At 39.4% G+C, this 17,256-nt stretch overlaps 1 long non-coding RNA gene across 10 annotated transcripts in view; it reads left to right on the forward strand.

Moving 5' to 3' along the window:
- Positions 1-17,256, forward strand: part of LOC102160169 — a 387,345-nt gene that overhangs the window by 180,492 nt on the left and 189,597 nt on the right. Inside the window, exon 1 of one of the 10 annotated variants that reach the window (XR_002338316.1) lies at positions 746-5,326. The exons of the other annotated variants lie outside the window; for them this stretch is intronic. This is a non-coding gene — a long non-coding RNA (uncharacterized LOC102160169). Of the gene's footprint in view, positions 1-745; positions 5,327-17,256 lie in introns of those variants that run through there. 10 annotated transcript variants of the gene reach the window in all.

A 17,256-nucleotide genomic window follows, 5' to 3' on the forward strand; every position in this document is an offset into this window, starting at 1 on the left:
CCTCTGTCTTTTCATTTTTATAGGTTTTGGTGTGGTGACCTTTTTACAGATAATAGAGTTGTAGCCTCTTTTGCTTCTGGTGTCTGCCCCCCTTGTGGCTGAAGTCTGTATGGGGGCTTGCTATAGGCTTCCTGATGAGGGGGCTGATGCCTGCCCACTGGTAGGTGGAGCCGATTCTAATCCCTCTGGTGGGTGGGACTTAGTCTCTGGATGAGATTAGAGGCAGCTGTGTACCTGAGGGGTCTATAGGTAACCTGTTTACTGAGGGGCGGGGCTGTGATCCCACCTGGATTGTTGTTTGCCCTGGAGCTTCTCAGCACTGACTGACGGGTGGGGACAGATTTTCCCAAAATGGCCACCTCCATAGAAAGGCAGCTGCTGAATATTCCCAAGAGTTTTGCCTTCAATGTCCCTCCCTCACAACAAGCCACATTCACCCCTGTTTTCCCAGAACGTCCTCCAAGAACTGCAGTCACGTTTGACCCAGATTCCTATGGAGACCTTGCTCTGCCCTGGGACCCAGTGCAAGTGAAAGTCTGTGTGCACCTTTTAAGAATGGGGTCTCCATTTCCCCCAGTCCTATGGAGGTCCTGCACACAAGCCCCACTGGCCTTCAATGCCAGATGCTCCAGGGGGCTCTTTCTCCCAGTGCCAGACTCCCGCATGTGAGGGTTTGATGTGGGGCTCAGAATTCTCACTCCTATAGGTGAGTCTGTCTCTGTGAACCAGTTAGTTTTCAGTCTGTGGAGCTTCCCACCTGGGAGGTATGGGGTTGTTTATATCACGAAATCGCCCCTCCTACCTCTTGATGTGGCCTCCTCTTTTTCTTCTGGAGTAGGGTATCTTTTTTAAGGTTTCCGGTCCATTTGAGTGGGGATTGCTCAGAGTTTAGTTGTGAAATTTTTTTTTTTAGGAGAGAAGTTGAGCTCCAGTCCTTCTATTCTGCCATCTTAATCCTCTCCCCTCCCAAAGTTGCATCTTTAGGCATAATGCTCACTATAGAGATATTTGTAAATACACTTTCTCAGGTTAAAACTGTTTTCTTCTAATTCTAATTTATCAGCTTTTTAAAAACCAGGAATGAATATTGAATTTTACCACAATCTTTTGGTTTTAATATATTTAGGTGAAAAGATGACTTTTCTCCCTTAATCTGTTGATATGGTAGATTTTATTGATCCATTTTTCTTGTTGCTTAGTCACTGTTTTCCAAGAAAGGATACAAAAATACATGTTTGTGAGCATGTTTTTAATATAACCTATTGGATTTGCTCTGCAAATGTTTTATTTGGCTATTTATGTATGTATTATAAGTAAAACTGGACAATGTGTTTATTTTCACATACTCTGAAAATTTCAATATCAGGATTTATTGGCCTAATAAAACAAGATGAGTGACTTTTATTATTTTTTATTTCCCTGTAACAGCTAACATAAAACTGAGATTCTCTGTTTCTTGAAGGCTTGCCCATTATGTTCTTCTGAATCAGAGTCCTTGATGGAAGTATGCAAACTATGGGGTGCTGGGAGAAAGGGAACATTTTGGTTACTGCTTCAATTTATTTATTTGGTTTTTGGTATAGAAATAATTTTATTGTCTGATTTTTATTTCACAAGTGTCTGTCTTTAAAAATTTTTAATATTTTTAAAAGATTGTTTTTATATCAATTTTCACAGATATGGACTTTCTAACTTATATGTCTGTTAACTGACATTTAAAGCAATGGAATGTCTTTTATATTTTCTAATTATCACCCAGTCTTACTCCATATGGCTTGATATTCATGTCGGTGTCAGCCTCCTACCATTTGTGGGGTGCAAGACTTAGTTCCCAGTCCTTCTGTTTGAGTCAGTACCCCAAATCTCATAGCCCATGTGTGGTTCCAGCTTTCATGATTTTTTTTGTTTTATCTTCTGCTTGCTTCTATGGAATATTCATTTGTTGTGGCAGCTGAAGTTTTCTCTTTGGGGCTCTGGACCTCAAGTAGGTATTTTTCTTTTTAAAAAAATTCTGTAATTTTATATATTTTGAGGAGAGAGGATGTTGTGTCAGGGTGTTTAATCAGCTATATTTATCTTAAATTACTCTTTAAAGAAGATTTGCAATTAACTGGTAAAATAATAAAATAGCAGGTTGAGAAAAATAGTAATGGAGGCTATCTAGGATAGAGAAAACCTAGATATGTTTGTGGGAAGATAAAGGAACCAAAAAGAACAACTTCACAAAAGAAATGGGACAGAGAATCATGGAAGAGATGATGAGATGGTATCATAAGAATAAAGGCAAATTTAGTTGACCATGAAAGATGACATGGATTTGGCATGAGAAATGCTGGTCAGACACTTCAGGCATCACTTCAGTAAGATGATGTTAAGTCATGGTCAGGTTATCAACTGTTTAGGGAGAGAACTTTGATCATATCTGTATAGCTTTTTTGGGGGGGGTGGAGGGCGGGGCATGGGAGAGGGTGTTTTGTTTTTATCCAAACTGACCAATTCTCTTGACAGCAGCTGGGTGACCTAAAATTCAATTCAATTCTGTGACTATCTACATGAAGTTAGTGTCAGATCCCACAAGTTAAGGATTCAGTCCCCCCAAGACTGCCTCTGCCCCTGACACTACTTCAGATGCCAATCACAAAGTCCAGGCTGTCACCTGTACTTTTAACGGACTGGCTATAAACTGGGGGTTCTCACAACCACTCTTTGGGTTCCATAACTTGCTAGAATGACTCACAGAACTCAGGAAAACATTTTATTTACCATATTACCAGTTGACTATAAAAAGATACAATTTAGGATCAAGCAGATGGAAGAGCTGCATAGGGCAAGGAGTGGGGAAAGGGGTACAGAGGTGCCAATCCCTCTCCGAGAGCACCATTCTCCCAGCATGTGTTCATAATGGGCAAATTCTCCAAACCCAGTAGGTTATGGTTTTTTAGAGGCTTTGTTACAGAGGCATGTTTGATTAAATCATTGGCCATTGGTAGTTAAATTCAATCTCCAGCCCCTCTCCCCTCTCAGGAGGTCAGGGGGTGAAAGTTTCAACCTTCCAATCACTTGGTTTGTTGCTCTGGGAACCATCCCTCCATCTTTAGGGGCTATCCAGGAGCCTCCCAGCCACTAGTCATCTCATTAGCAGACAAAAAGACACTTATCATTTTAGAGATTCCTAGGGTTTTAGGAGCCCTGTGCCAGGAAAGAGAGATCAAATACAGGCATACTTTGTTCTATTGCACTTTTCTTTATTGCACTTCAGAACTTGTATTTTTTTTAAACTGAAGATTTGTGGCAACTCTGCATCAAGCAAGTATATCAGCACCATATCCCTAACAGCATTTGCTCACTTCATGTCTCTGTGTCACATTTTGGTAATTCTTGCAATATTTCAAACTTTTTCATTATTATTATATGCTCTCAGATGATGGTTAAATTTTTTGGTAATGAAGTGTTTTTTTAATTAAAGTTTTTGCATTTTTAAAGACATAATGCTATAGCACACTTAATAGACTACATTCTGATGTAAACATCACTCTTCTATACATTGGAAAACCAAAATACTCATGTGACTTGCCTTATTGTGATATTTGCTTTATACTGATGTTCTGGAACCAAACTTGTAATTTCTCCAAGAGATGCCTGTATATATTTCCTATGTAACAATGGCAATATTCAAACAGATAAACAGTCCTTCAAAGATGAACTCTACCAAATCGACTCATTGAAAATTGGTGCCTGAATGAAAATGGATGGTATTCATTTCACGAGAACTGAACTAGTTCTATGAGTTGATAGGTATATTCTCTCTATATGAGAAATTTATCTAGGAAGTCAAATTACAAACAGCAGGTTGGATGAAGAGCACAGAATCAGAATAAAAAGAGTTCATTGGATGCTTTTTATGGCTATTCAGCCATGGTAGCTCAAAGAACGATGTAGGAATCTATGCATTAAGAGAACTGGCTCATGGAAACAACCTAAGGGTCCACTGATGGGATGAATTGATAATGAAGTTTTGTTTTATCTATACAGTGGAATACTCTTCATCCACAGAAAAGAATGGACTCTCGCCATTTGTGGCAACATGGCTGTAACTTGAGGACATTATGCTAAGCAAAATTAAGACAGAAAAAGAAATACTGTATGATCTCAGGTAGATGTGAAATATAGAAGGCAAATAAAAAGAACAAAACCCAAACTCATAGATTCAGAGAAGATGTTGGTGGTTGCCAGAGGTAGAGAAGTTGGGAATGAGGAGGTGGACAAAATGAGTTAAGAAGGTCAAAGTTACAAACTTCCAGTTGCAAAATAAATTAAGTCATTGGTATAGTATTATAAAAAGAAAAAAGACGAGAACGAGAACTAGCTCATTTAGACCTAATCCACTAGACCTGTCAGGGGACAGCTTTAATATTACAGGTCATGACTGTCCTTTGACATTATTTTTATGCTTCATGCTAATTCTCATTTACACACTAAAACAAAACAAAAAAAAAATGACTAAGGATTTTTACTACAATTAATACTTTTTTTTTTTTTTTCTTTTTATGGCTGCATCTGCAGCATATGGAAATTCCCGGGCTAGGGGTTGAATTGGAGCTGCCGCTGCCGGCCTAAACCACAGCCACAGCAATGCTGGAAGTGAGCCACAACCATGAACTACCCTGCAGCTTGGGGCAACGCTGGATCCTTAACCCACTAAGTGAGGCCAGGGATCAAACCTGCATCCTCAAGGACACTGTCTGGTTCTTAACCCACTGAGCCACAATAGGAACTCCCACAATTAATACTATTTAGCTGTAATTCCAGCCTCCATAACTCCTTATTGATACATACTGTGTACAGGCTATGTATAAATTCACTCAATCTTTATAATTACGTGAAGTACCACTAACCTTATTTTACATATGAGAAAACTGAGGCCTAGAAAGTTCGGTGAGTTGAACAGAATTACAGCAGAAGTAGTTTAGCTTGAATTTAAACTATCTGTCTGTCTCCAGATCTCTTGTCTTTATGACCCAGTTGATTAACTACAAGCCTAGATAAGCTAATGATTTTCTGAGAGGACGCTGAGGGCACCAAGCCTCGGTGTTCCTGAAACACTTTAGCCACTCATTACTGAGGGACATTTTTTGTACAGATGGCTAATCTCATTAATTACACTTCTCCCAATTTCATTCTCAGCATGTGAACTTGAAGTTATGAGGGGTATCTTGCTGACACCCCCATCTGCCTTCCTAGAGCAATAGAGGCTCTTCTGCAACAGGAGTCAGGGGAGAACGAAAGGCAATGGGCGTAATAGTGAGAAATTGGGAGAAGACAAGAGGTAAGACAAGCAAGTTTATATGCAGTAACTTGTATGTTCTCAGTGAACTAGGAGCCAAGACCATCCTTTAGCTGGGGCAATAAAAAGTCCATTTTTAAGGTCAGTGCCTTTAGTGGTGTTGATGAAGCAGTATTAGGAAAGGAATAGGAAACGAGAATAAGTTTGTAGCGATCCAAGAATCAGAGCCACAGACTCTAGTAATCTTCAGATGCTGAGGAAATTGAGAGAGTAACTAGCGAGTTTATGTAGATAGAGGTGTCCAATATGAAATGGGCCCCTGTTCTTGGGTTTAAAACAGAGCGCTAGACTGGAGTATGGGTTTGAGAGTCATCAGTTCAACCAGTGCTTGCTACTTGAGGAAATATAGTGACAAGATGGCTCAATCAGACTGTGTAGAAGACCAAGAATGCGACAGGACAGAATGGGATCCTGGAGATTAGGTAAGACTGGGCAGGGAAAAAGTAGCCCTTGGTGGAGACCAAGCTGGAGCAGTGAGAAAGAGTGAAGAACCCCACAAGTGAAAATAAATACTAGGGAATCAATGTTGAAGGTGGTGTGTATGGTCTGTGTATATCTGATCCATCATCATATGTGCTTTATAGACAGTATTCACACCAATAAATTCGGGATGAAATAAATGACTCGATTATATTTTCGAGCAAATCCTTTAAGATGCTTGAGAGGCAGTCTGGTAACATGTACAGAACACTGGTTTTTACAGTTAAGAGCCCTAGGCTTATTCTTAGTTATTAATATTCTGTGTGACTTTGTGACCTACTTTCTCTGAGCATCAATGTTTGTGAAAATTTTTTATACACGCTGTATCAGAAAGGATTATTGCTTTTTAAAAAGTTGTGTAACGTAAGAAGCTTAACTGTTTATATATAAATTCATTATTTGAAAATTTATAATTTGTGACAGAGCAAGAATTTTTAAACTAGGTTTTTATAGGCTTGTGTATTCTGTAACTAAGATGACAGTGGAGATAATTTCTGTCTTAAACCTTAACTCGATTTCACATCTATGAAAGTTTTGCTTGTGTATAAATTGTATTTGGGAGAATGTTTTATTCACCATTTTCAGAGCTATTTCTTTTTGAATTTCTGTCTGTTTTGTTCCATATTTGAAGGCAATATTATATGATACATATGATAAGCAATATTTTAAACTATCATATTATATGAGAGTTTCCTGGGAAACTATACCTCTGTTATTAAAAGCAATAATTTTCTTTGTATCTAACATGAATTTTGACTAACTTCTATTGCCTGATACTAGTATTGCCACAATAGGTTATCTTCTTTTGGTATCATCTTGGTTTATCTCTTCCTATTTATTAAATGTAATAATTCTATATATTTGAGTACTAAGTATGTTCAGGGCTAATAGCAATAACTTAGAATTTCTGCTTTCTTATGGTTGAAATTAATATTTTATATTTCTTGTAATTACTGGTTCAGATTCATTTTGACTATTTAGTTTAGCTCTTCTTTACCATGATATTTTGTTTTTGTTTTGTTTTTTGCTTCTCTGATTTGTTTGAATATTTTTGAATAATTACTTAGCTTGTGTAAAATTGTACACTGACTTTTTTTCCTTGTCTTATCACCTCTATTTTTGCTGATGTGACTTTATGATCCTTTTAATTGCTATTCTTTTATAAGTAATCTCTCTTTCTCCGAGTTACTTTTAAGATTTTTTCTTTGATTTTATGTTCCAAAGTTTCATTTTGATAAGACAGTGCAAATTTATTTTTTACCTGCTCAGAATTAACTTTATTTACTTAAATTGTATACGGATTTTCTGCTTGGAAAATTCTCTACTGTTACCTTTTAAGTTTCAGTGTTTTCACTATTTTCTCTATTATTCTTTCTAAAACTCCTATTGAAGTATGTTAGAATTTTTCAGTTTATTCTCTTTATGTTTTAACTTTGTATTCCTATTTTCTATTTTTTTTATAGCTCTGAGTAATTTTTCCAAACTGTTTTTGCCTCACTTGTCTTCCCTTTGACTATGTTTATGTACTGCTTTACTTATTCCTTCCATTCGAGATTTTATTGGTAGTCTTTTTAATTTCTAGAAATATATTTATTTGTCTAATCTGCCTTTTAAAATAGTGCCAGTAAATGTCTTAGTGTTTTTGTTTGTTTGTTTTTGTTTTTTGCTTTTTTTTAAGGCTGTACATGTGACATATTGACGTTCCCAGGTGAGGGGTCAAATCAGAGCTGCAGCGGTCAGCCTACGCCACAGCCACAGCAATGCAGGATCCAAGCCGCGTCTGAGACCTACACTACAGCTCACTGGTAACGCCAGCTACTTAACCCACTGAGTGAGGCCAGGGATCAAACCCACATCCTCATGGTTACTAGTTAGGTTAGTTACCACTGAGCCATGACGGAAACTCCCTTAGTGCTTTATTTTATAGTCTTATTTTTTAACCCCTTATACTTATTTTGGAGTCATCTTATATTATTTTAGGGTTTAAATAGCATGCTAATTATCCTCTTATATTTGCTGACTTTCTCGCTCTTTATTTCCTTTAATGGTTTAAAATCTCTTAGGGTTAGCTCATATTTACAGGTATTTATCTGAGAAAGTCATATGTGGATCTGGGCTTCTTTATAAAGTACTCGTATCTTTGTGTTGTTTGTCCACTGACTTCTGTGAGAAACCCTAGTTTCCGTGTGCTTTTCTTTTTAGAACTCATTTCCCAACTTGAGTGTCCTGTGCACATTTAGATCTCATACCTAATTAGATGTACAATTTTAATTTCTCTTGGGAAATTTAACTTTTCCCTATTGAGTGTTTTGAACAGACTGCCAGTTTCCTTGCCATTTATAGACCCCATTTCATGGACAACATGGCTATATCAGGGTCCTGGCTTTATTTTCCATGTCTCTTATCCTTGGATAAAACTAGGTGTAAAAACTTAACCTTTTGCAGTTGAGATCTATATTGAGATCTAATGGGTTCTTTTCCTCCCAGCAGCAGAAGCATCGACTTTTATACTTACTCTTTCATTTATTCTTTTAAGATTAGCTTTGTATTAAAGAAATGTTATATTTACCAAATATTTCTATATATATATTTTTAAGTGGAAGTAGATTCTGCATCAACTAACCTGGTAATATTCCTAAGAGATAATATATATTAGGCTAATTTTAATTAGCATATATCTTTTCATTATATAGATAGTATATTTTTTATTATAGGGCCATACCCACAGTATGTGGAGGTTCCTAGGCTAGGGTTGAATCAGAGCTGTAGCTGCCAGCCCACACCACAGCCACAGCAACTCTAGATCCCAAGCCGCGTCTGTGACCTACACCACAGCTCACAGCAATGCTGGATCCTTAACCCACTGAGTGAGGCCAGGGATCGAACCCACATCCTCATGGATACTAGTCAGATTCATTTCTGCTGAGCCACGACGAGACCTCCATAATTAATATGTATCTTGGAAAAAAATCTATTTTCAAATATTTTGGTTTAGTGCCTTTATTTCCTATCTTTCCTGAACCAGTGTTTCTGAAATACAATGTTTAAAATTTTTGGAATAGGTTTCATGAGTATACACACAGCTTAATTTTAATAGAACATTTCAATCCCGATAGAACGTGTTGTAAAACCTACCCGAAAACTGTATACTTTGGTGCTGAGTGTGAGAGAAAGTAATCATTCTTCTGTGTTTTTCAGACATTATCTCATTGGCCCTTACTGGGAACCTGACACTAACTACTTGCTCCGTTTTCTTTTTTGTATTTAGTAAAGTGTTACACAAAATTGACAGTCTTTCTGGTCTCATTCTGCTGTTTCTCGTGTACCCGACTCTTGCTGAGCCTTATAGTTCTGTCCACTCTTTCTGTCTGAACACCTCTACGGCCCACCCTGCAGCCCCCTTCTCTACGGAGATGCTCCTCTAGGACACAGCAGGCACAGAATAGGTGTTTTCTCTTTGGAAAGTGAATGAATGAATGGAAGGTGTGGACCTGAGCTGCTGGAGTTCCCCCCAAAAGATATGTTGATACCCAGTACCTATGAATGTGACATTTCTGGGAAAACAAGTTCTTTGTAGATGTGATCAAGTTACAAAGAGGTCATCAGGGTGAGCCATGTGATGTCAGAAACAGAGGTAGAACCCCATAGAGGCAGAGGCAGGAATGATGCAGCTACAGGCAGTGACTGCGGAGGGTTGGTGGCTTCTTCCAACATCGAGGAAGAAGCCAAGAAAGATTATCCCCTACAGGCTTCAGAGGGAGCATGGCCCTGCTGACAGCTCGATTCAGACTTCCGGCCTCCAGACAGTGAGGCAAGACATGTCTGTTGTTTTAAGCCACCCAGTTTGTGTTCCTTTGCAACTCTAGGAAACGAGTATAGGTTTCCTTAGGAAGAGCCCCCATGTTTTGTATTAATGAGCACTGAAGTCTCATCAACCTTTGCATCTGGGGAAAATCACAAAATCCTGTCATCAGACTTGCAAACCTTTTAAGATGACATCAGCTTCCGTTTTTATTCTTTTTTCCCCCTCATAACTGGTCATCCTTTATGCTGCCTGAGAGAACCTTCTCATTCCATGAGGAAATGAGATTACCCATCCTTTCTTCACTCGGTCTGGATCAGTGCTAAGGAGTTACTTTGGGCTCCTGCCTTGTCGACCCCCCACCCCTGTGGCATTGCTCTACCTTCTGACCTTGGAGTTCAACAGGAAATAAAAGGCTGAGATGGTCAACAAGGAGGAAGCAGGTTATTCTTTAGCTCTGGTCAAGTTTTGCCTTAAGACGTCTTCCTTCCACATCTCTGTCTATGCCACATCCAAAGAGAGTCAAACAAGAATAACCATTTGCTTGCCTTTGGAGGCCAGCACCCCTATACTCTAAAGAAAGTAGGAAAGTGTGAGCTGACCCGTCTGAAACTCTTTCTGTGGATGGCAGCTCTACAGCAGCGTCTCCCGACCCACTGATGGAAGTGGGTTATGGACTGCTTGAAAATGGCTTCGAGTGGGAGAAGAAAAGTAGAATCATCCTGCTCTTTTCATAAAGGTCAGACTACTGACTGCCGCAAATGATCACGCTTATTTTACTTAGTCATTTTTTCCCAAGCAGGGATGAATATATTTCTGGTTTCTCTTTTTCTCCAGTGACCTTCATCCACCCACTTACCACCTTTTCTTCTTAGTGTTTTCTCCTTGCTTCCTCACCCACCTACCTACTTCCCATCAATTTCCAAAAGAAAAGCTTAGCATAAAGGATGTGCCTATTAATATTGGTATCAAGATGGAAAGGTATGGAAGAAAAGGAAAGCTCTTTGCCAGATGACTCTTTTGGGAGTTGGAGGGGCCAGGAGGGGAGAGCGTGTACCCCTATATCTCAGTGCACACACCCTCTCTGCCTGCATTTCAAACTTCTCTACTAAGCGCCTCGACATGGGCTTGTGGCTTCAGGATGACAACGTTAACAGTTTCTCACACCTTCTAATACAACTCGTAGCCATTGTTCTTTCCAAGGAGTTGGTACTAGTTCTTGCATTCTGTCTGCAAAATGATGAATAGTGTCCTCTTCTTTGACATGGGTTCAAATCTTGGCTCTACTAGCTGTAATCAAAGAATTTAACTTCTCTGAGCCCTATTTAATTTCTTATCTTACAGAAGGACTAATAATACCTACCTTTCTGAGTTAGTGCAGGGATTAAATGGCAACCCTTGAGTTCTCTGGTGGCTCACTGGGTTAAGGATCTGGTATTTTCACTTCTGTGGCTCCACTAGTGCTGTGGCATGGGTTTCATCCCTGGCCCGGGAACTTCCAGATGCCTCAGGCACTGAAACAAAACAAAACAAAAACAAACAAACAAAAAGTCAATCTTCATGGCCTTGAACAAGCACTTACTAAAACAGGTGACTGGTTACTATCTTGATATTGTTGATAATATTTTGCTCCAGGCTCATTTTCAGTTGGCTGTCAGTATTCTGCTTTGGAACAAATTCTTATGTAAATCTACCAGGAAACAGAAATCTTTGTGTACATGTGAACCATTGTGCCAGGGCTTTCTCAACTAACATTCACCTTTAAGATGGTCAGAGTTCCCGTCGTGGCGCAGCAGATGAATCTGACTAGGAACCATGAGGTTTCGGGTTCGATCCCTGGCCTCGCTCAGTGGGTTAAGGATCCAGCGTTGCCATGAGCAGTGGTGTAGGTTGCAAATGCGGCTCAGATCCTGCATTGCTGTGGCTGTGGCATAGGTCAGCAGCTGTAGCTCTGATTAGACCCCTAGCTTGGGAACCTACGTATGCCGTGGGTGTGGCCCTGAAAAGACAAAAGACAAAAAAAAAAAAAAAAAAAAGGGTGGTGTTGAAGGAGTGGAGGGCACCTGGTTCCTTTTGTCTCTTTTTTCTCTGAAACTTTGTTGAAGTGGGAATGCAGAAAACTCCTTGGCAGGCAAAAAAGGAATCAGGCCGGAGTTGAGACTGGGATGAAGGGCAATGGGGCTGTACCTTGAGAAGGCCTTGCTGAGGGGCCTTGGGGGTGCACAGCACAAGGTCGTGGGTAACAATGCTCTGATGCAGATCTCCAGTTGCTTAGAAACTTATTGCCGCATCTTTCCCCAAACACTTCCGTGAAGTAGATATTACACTAATTTTATAGACGACGACCCAAGGTGCTGAGCTTGCTCACTCCAAGGTCAGCCAGCCAGTTAGTGGGAGGGAAAAAGTAATACCTGAGGCATTTCTTCCATTTTTCTCCATAAGGACAAATGTTAATGGTGCCTAAATGACTGACTCTTTTTACATAGCTCCACAATGAATTTAAAATTACATAGCAATGAATAAGTTTCTCATTTACACTAAACTGAGAGAAGTTCCTGTCCATTCAAATCGAAAATTTAGAAGATGACAAAGCCATAGGATAAGTTTTATATGTTATTTATCAGTTGCTGAGGCAAAATGCCAATTAAATGAATTCATTTGGATGACCCATGGTTTATCGTCTTGTAAATTTTTTTTCCTTTTCTTACATTTCCCTTCTCTGCATTTGTTAGCAGATTTTTATAGAGTCCATGACTTTTCCCCCACCCCTTTAGTAATATTGTTTGGAATAAATAGTGAGAGAAAGCAAGCAAGCAAGGATTTCATTTTCAGATGATATTTTCTCTCTGCCTCTATTTAATCAGTGGTTTGTTGCTTTGTTAACTTTTACTTGTCATGTGATAAAAGTGAAATAAGTCTTTATAAAATAGATCATCAATTTTACCTAACTCTAAAAATGAACAAGAAAAATTATATAATCCTTAAATGCCTTGGGCTTGGATAAATGCCAGGGAAAAATTCGTAAGGAAGAGAGGATATATTTAATCCCTTACTCTGTCTCTTTCCAGGGCACTGTGGTCAAAAGAGCATGCAGTTTGGAGATAGGATAATTGCCCTGAACTCCAGAGCCACCTTTTGCCACCTATGGGAAATGGGGAGTCATTTAATTTTTTGAAATGTTAGTTTTTTGCTCCAAATATGGTAGAAGTTGTTACTCATATCCAATTGTTTTTTATGAAGAAGAAATGAGATAATATGCAGAGTAGAACTTTGTAAATTGCATGCTGTGTGGGTTAATTTTATGTCAACCTGGCTAGGCCACAGTACTTAGATATTTAATCAAACATTTATTCTAGATGTTTCTGTGAAGGTATTTTTAAAATGAGATTAATATTTAAATGGGTAGACATTGAGTAAAGTATACTACCCTTCATAACGAGGGTGGGCTTTATCCAATCAACTGAAGGCCTTGATAGAAAAAGACTACCTTAGTTAGAAGAAGGGGGGATTCTGCTCGGAGACTGCCTTCAGATATGAACTGCTAACTCTTCCCTGCATTCCAGCCTGCTGGCCTACCCTGCAGATTTTTGACTTGCTAGTCCCCACAACCCATGAGCCAATGCCTTAAAATAAACCTGTTTCTCTTTCTCTATTCCTCCTGCTGGTTCTTTTTCTCTGGAACCTTGACTAATACACACACCGTTATACAATGCAAAAGATATTTAAAAACATCTCTTTTTTTTCATTAGAGACATTTAATTTTTTTCCCATTTCTTACTTTCTATTTCTGGAAAATGTATAGCTCTGTGATAGAGAGAGCTTCTTCCTTTTATTTTTTGGCCAGCTTTATTGATTTACATACAAAAAATTCACCAATTTTGGGTCCAGTTTGATGAATTTGGACATTTTTCGTCAACATCATTATACAAACATTTCTATTACACCAAAATTTCCAGCTGTCCTTTGGCAGTCAATTCCCTTCCCGAACTTCTGGCCCCAGGCAATTGCTAATTTCCTTAGTATCATAATAGTTTTGTTTTTTCTAGAATTTATTAAAAAGTGAATTCATAGAGTACACCATCTTTGTATGAATGTCACACTTTTGAGAATCATCCATATTGTTACATGCATCTATAACTTGTTCCTTTTTTATTGCTGAGTAGTATTCTACTGTAGGAGCATGATCACATTTTGTTTATTCTTGCATCTGTTGAAAGATGAACCATTGTGTGAGGTTATCATAGGCCCTAGAGTCAGGCTGTGCAGATTTGAATCTTGGCTCTGCCTCTTTTTAGCTGTGTGATCCCAACTCCTCTGTGCCTCAGTTTTCTCAACTGTAATATAGGTATAAAATTGTACTTTCTTTATGTAGTTGTTGTAAGAAATATGTGTATGAATTAATACATAAAGGAATAAAGGAATACATTAAATGAGCTAAAATATAGATTGGAAGAATATCTGGCATTCAGGATGCATACTCGGATGTTAGACACTTTATAATTATTTAAAAGTAGCCTGTTAGGTGAGTCCTGTACAACCTCAAGAAGTAAACACATCCTTCCTTGGTTCCATCTGTTTCAGTTCCTTTATCTGGACCCAATCATACAGGGCTTTGCTGTCAGTTAAGTTTCTAGGCTGCAAACTGAATTGATAATATAATCCCCCATGCCTACTCAGGATGTTTCTCCTCCCAGGAACATTTGCATTTTTATAGAAGACTCTGGAAGATACGGGAACATCCAAGTTCTAATAAATTAATTGCTGTTTCAGGCCATTCAGGCAGCACTGCTATGCTACACAACTCCAGGAGGTGCCGACTCAGCAGCCAGTGAAGGAAACAGTTTAGTATAGTGGATATCAAACCTTGCTCACTGGCATCTCTGGGGTTATGTAGGCAATGGAAAGAGAGAACTCCAACGACCCTATTTCCCCCTTCCACCATAGGATCTTCTGTCTGATTTCCATACTGGACATTTGTCTACTTTAAAAAGGAGGTTTTAAGTCCACAGGTTTAAGGAAGGATCCTTATTATTATTACTATTATTTTTGTCTTTTTAGGGCCACAGCCATGGCATATGGAAGTTCCCAGGCTAGGGGTCAAAGTGGGGCTGCAGCTGCTGGCCTACACTACAGCCGTAGCAACACGGGATCCAAGCCATTAGTATCCTCTTGGATGCGAGTCCTGTTTGTTACAGCTGAGCCACAACAGGAACTCTAGATCCTTTTTTTTTTTTTAAGAATGAATTTATAGAATGCAAAGGTCTTCTTACCAGGAGAGTATTAAAATCCTTGTGGCTCTGACAAAACTAGCCTCTCTTGAGATAATGGATGAGAGCCTCATGATCACATGGCCTGAACAAATTATACCTTCACTTTGGCTTTGCCAGGTGATCTGGACCCCAAGAGGCTTGCTGAAAACCAAATGTCATGATGTGACTGACACAGTGAGTATGGAGACAGTTGAATTCCTTAAATGCCAAAGGTCTCTTAAATTTTCTATCCACAGATATGTTTATTTAACAAATCCAAGAGGATTTACATAAAGCCTTTTTTTTTTTTCCCCTCTGGTCATGGAAACAATAGAACAAAACTTCTACATTTTTGACCTTTGGGATCTCACTGTTCAGTCCTTTTTATTTTTAACATTCACACAACATGCACACATTTTAAATATGGTCATTTACTATTAGAACTAGAAGAGGGCTTATAAAGGGCATCTTGAATAATCTCCTCCCCCAATCAGGGCAGAGATTTCTCTATCACTTTTCATAGAAGCCTACATTTTTAAAATGCTATACGTGGAAATATATTGTAAAATTTCTTAAGATACAGAGCACATCCTGTAGAGACTGGCATCTGAAAATTGCCTGAGTTAAGTTACATAAAATGCCTGAGGGGTGTTAAGGTAAGGGTTGGGCCCTGATGTAAAAACGACAGGAAACACATCAGCAGTGGAAAGATGGCAGGGGCCGAAAGAATGCCTACACTCCTGAGTATTGTCTTTTCTCCTTCCTGTGAGTAGACCTAATCTCTATCTGCTTTTGTCTTCTGAACAATTACATCACTGCTTCTGATGCATCCTCTGCTTCACTGGCCAGTAGCGATGAACCATCGATACAGAACATAATCAGCCCGCATAAATTCATACCTGGGAATGGCTGGCCAACATAGCTGAGTAGGTTGTTGGTTGTGCTTTCAGTGTGCAAAGAGACCAAGAACGGGCCTTGATGCCCAATCCCGATCAACCCTTTAAACAGATTTGAAAGGGAGCTTGTAGTCGTATGAATTTTGTAGTTTTCTTGTGTGTATAGCTTCCGACCTTGTAGCAGAGTGAGGGTGGTCATGGCGCATAGGAAGGAACACATTCACAGAGATTTTTTTACATCAACACCATCCCAGTATAGTGACCTCCTAGGTGGAACAAAGAGCCTTTCTAACCAGGAGTATGTGTGTAGAATCCCAGAACAAGTTCTTTTTTTTTTTTTATTTTTTGGTCTCTTCAGGGCCATACTGGCGGCATATGGAGGTTCCCAGGCTAGGGGTTGAATCGGAGCTAGAGCCACCAGTCTATGCCACATCCACAGCAACTGCGGGTCTGAGCCACACCTGCAACCTACATCACAGCTCTTGGCAACACTGGATCCTTAACCCACTGAGCAAGGCCAGGGATCGAACCTGCGTCCTCATGGATGCCAGTCAGATTCATTTCCACTTCCACTGAGCCACAGTGGGAACTCCTCAGAACAGTTTCTTACTTGCCTGACCTGAGTTGCAGCCTAAGTCTGGGCCAATCACCATGGCCAGCAGTACTGGGGTATTGTGATCTGTCAAGATTTGGTTCTAAGACCACCACTAATAACCAGGGAATCAGCTTATTATGAGAGGCAACTCCACCAGGAGTGGATAGAAAGGATAAGGGGAAGTTCATAAGAGGAAAGAGGTTATTAACAGAAGTAAGAGAAGAGATGCTGTACACAAACAGCAGCTGTCCCTCAATATCAAGGCATACTGGAATCATCCGATAAGATTTTAAAAATACTAATGTCTTGAATCTCACCCCCAGTGATTCTGTTTTGGTTCTTCTGGGGTATAGCCTGGACTTTGGGGGTTTTAAAAAGCTCCTCAGTTGATTCTAATGTACAACCGGGGTTGAGACTCTTTGCCCAATTGTCTTTCCAGGTCATTATTGTACACATCACCAAAAAACCATCCTTCTATGTCTGAGGCCTCTGCTCTGAACAAATCCTTGATTCCACATGAAGGTGTTCAAAACTCACTCAGATTTGACCTTGACTTCCCTTTCCAGTCTTATATTCCACTATTTTATTCTCACCCTATGTGCCGGCAAATGTGGAGTGTTTGTTGGTCCCCAAACATCTGTAAAATACCTATAGTTTCTTGTGATGATTGTCCCATTCTTCAACTTAGAACACAGCTGTCCAATGAATTTTTTTCTTTTTTTGCAATGATGAAAATGTCCTTCTGGGAGTTCCCGTTGTGGTGCAGTGGTTAACGAATCTGACTAGGAACCATGAGGTTGCAGGTTCGATCCCTGGCCTCACTCAGTGGGTTAAGGATCTGGCATTGCTGTGAGCTGTGGTGTAGACTGCAGACGCGGCTCAGATCCCGA

The sequence above is a fragment of the Sus scrofa genome, chromosome 1, assembly GCF_000003025.6.
Source record: "Sus scrofa isolate TJ Tabasco breed Duroc chromosome 1, Sscrofa11.1, whole genome shotgun sequence".
Lineage (NCBI taxonomy): Eukaryota > Metazoa > Chordata > Mammalia > Artiodactyla > Suidae > Sus > Sus scrofa.